Source organism: Aulostomus chinensis, chromosome 1 (assembly GCF_037954235.1).
Source record: "Aulostomus chinensis isolate RoL2024-O1b breed Wild chromosome 1, RoL_Achi_v1.0, whole genome shotgun sequence".
Lineage (NCBI taxonomy): Eukaryota > Metazoa > Chordata > Actinopteri > Syngnathiformes > Aulostomidae > Aulostomus > Aulostomus chinensis.
In genome coordinates, this window is record NC_141320.1 from 29,655,538 (window position 1) to 29,658,573 (window position 3,036).

The 3,036-nt window shown below is 45.0% G+C and overlaps 1 non-coding gene across 1 annotated transcript; it reads right to left on the reverse strand.

The window, feature by feature from the left end:
• Positions 1-452: 452 nt before the first annotated feature.
• Positions 453-534, reverse strand: trnal-uag (transfer RNA leucine (anticodon UAG)). Its single transcript has one exon. It is a non-coding gene; the product is annotated as a tRNA-Leu (tRNA).
• Positions 535-3,036: the final 2,502 nt, after the last annotated feature.

Here is a 3,036-nt window from a genome sequence, read left to right on the forward strand (position 1 = left end):
TTTATACTCTTGGTGACTGGGGCCCTGGTTGCTGCAGGCCTCAACACCAGCCTGTGGTTGTGAGCAGGGCAGAACAGAACTGACAGTATCTCCCATGCAGGACCTGGGTCAGCGCCTGGTGCCAGCTGGGGCACCGCTTTAACCTGGACCCCTGGAAGATCTTCTCCAGGAACTGGTCTTTTTCAATCGAAACAGCGTGAAACTTCAAGTAAAGAATTAAAATTATTTAATTCACAATGAGGCCTCTGTCAAAAAACAAAGGAACAACTGACCACCTCACCATGACTTCACTCTGATAACCAGGAGGTAACGTGGTAGTCAGAGCAGTGATGCTCAGGTCTGTGGACTCAGGAGAGGGTTCTTCTTTCGGTCACAGGTTTGAAGATACCAGTGGAAGAGAGAGGAAAGGCTATGAGAAACCTGCCACACCTCTCCAGTGACTTGGGACATGATGGCAGTGGTGGGATTTGAACCCACGCCTCCTCAGAGACTGGAGCCTAAATCCAGCGCCTGAGACCACTCGGCCACACTACCTCACTGAGCTGTTCTCTGAGTTGGTCTGCTAAAGGCGTGTTGAAGAGGAAGTAACATCATGATATAAAACTTATTCTGATGGGGGACTCCTTCCCTCCACGGTCACAGGAAGTGACAACAGCACCGCGAGAAGCAGGAAAGAAATGGTAAAAGGACTCAGTTTGTACAGAGCCTTTCTACCTCAGCAGCACTCAAGGAGCTGAACAATGTCCTCTCATTCACACACACTCACACACTGATGCTGAAGGCTGCAATGCAAGGAGCCAACCTACTCATCAGAAGTATTTAGGGGTTAAGTCTCTTACTCAAGGACACTTTGACATGGTCACCAGGGGTAGTGAGGATGGAACTGGACCCTGGTATCTGCAACGACTCCATCAACTCCTAATCTAGCAGCTCTGCTGGGTCCAACTATTTTCCAGAACATTTGACAGACCTGTGGAGCAGTGAGGACACACATGAGTTGATCACATGATCCACTGAAGCGCCATTTTACCTGCCACTGAGGTCACCAACATGAGCTGGAGTTGGGACTCTTGAACTGAACCTGGTATCACAGGGACACCTACTGCTGCAAAATGGAACAGCAACATTGAACCAAGTACAGGATTGGACGGAGACTGACGGTCTCTGTTTGGGTTTTTGAAGAACAAGGAGGGAGTGGCTTCAAGCTGGATTCTCAGAGACTATTTCCCCAACCTCTACATTGGCATCTACACTGTCATCCAGTCACGTGACTGAAGTCATCCAGTCACGTGACTGAAGTCATCCTGTCACGTGACTGAAGTCATCCTGTCATGTCAGTGATGTCACTTGGCAGGACTGTCATTGCCGTCTCATTCTAGAAAAGAATCCAGACTCCACCTGTGGCTCCATGTTAACTGATGGACCTCTGGTTGGAGGCTGGACGATGATGTTTGGACTTGAAGGAAAACTCCTTGTCCAAATTCCATTGTGTTCAAATTTAAAGTCCCACAATAAGAAGTAGCTGAATCTGACAGGTGAAGGTTTGGAACTACAAGATGGTGATGTTTTCTTGACTTGATGCTCTGACTGTCAGGGTGGATGACAGCTTCTTCTGCTGCTGCATCTGAGTGGCTATGATTGCAGGTTTTACCTCCCAAGGTTGTTTGGTTCCAGGGGACATTTTAGAATTCCAGTCCCCAACTTTGGCTGTTCTGAAACTCTTCTCCTGAATCACTCCTGAGCTGCAGCAAGAACAAATACCAGTGCCAACCAGATCAACTTCATGGCTGTTTTTGTAGTGATTTGGTTCTAAACAAATAAAACTGACTTGACCTGATTTGGTGCCTCATGAGGAGAAAATTTGGGCACAAATGTTGGACAAGAGTGTTTGTGGAGGGGTGTTTTTTTGTTGTTGTTGCAGTGTTGTAAGTCACTGTACCTGCAGCTAAAAGATTGAACTTTCTCCAAATGTCCTCAAGATGGTTTCCAATGACATCAGTTGTCACAAGAGGAAGTCTGCATTTAAACACACTCAGGTGTGCCCAGCTATTCTTATGAGAACATTCGATCAACTTCATTCTATGTGCAGCCTAACCTTAATCTTAATCTTAATCTTAACCAACTGAATCTTAATCTTTATTTGAAACTAAACTCAGTCCAGACCTTCACTCTGAAATTCATGCAAGAATGCACAAACTGCATTGCGCTGCATCAGGGCCAGTCTTTGGTCCCCATGAGGATAAGGACTCCTGATCAGTGTTGATGATGGAAATGGTCTCCAACACCATAAAACAAGAAATACACACACGTGTAAACACACACAGTGACCCCGCATGTCGTTTCTGTCCAATTTAAATTTTCATTCATTACCCAGAACCTCTCAAAAGCCCTGAAGAAAAATTGAATATTTGGAGTTTGAAAGCCATAAATCACATCCATATCATCTCGTCCATCTCAGTCTGACCTCATCTTTGTTTGTTGTTTTTTAAAGAGGGACAAATTGGTACTTGGTTAAAAAAGCACTCTGGGAAAATGATCCTGCTTTCAGGGAGGTCTTTGGTGAGTTTGCTAACAATGCAGAGAACCATGACGGTACCAAGCACAAGGCTGCTGCCCTCTGCATCACAGCTACACTTTGGAGTCTGTTTGAACTGAATGTGAAGGGTCTGACATCATCACACCAGTACGACAACAAGAGACCGTGAACCAAAGAAAACCTTCACTGATGAGTCCATGGATCTCATTGATCTGTGCCATTTCCTGATCTTCAGGTTCTGTCTTTGATTTCTTTCTTTGATGTCTAAATTCTGTGCTTTGGTGTCTTTCGTCAGTCTTTGAATTTCGGTTAATAATAAAAAAGAAGTCCCAGCATATTTCTGCAGACCATAGATAGGGATTTTACCAGCTACACCATAGCAACCCTCTTGCTGTCTGCTGCTGTGCCATTGAAAAGTAAGACAGCCTGGAAAAGAGAAAAGGCTCATATTGGTGATGTCATCATAAATATATGAAGGTCTTGTTTCAAAGTAACTTGTT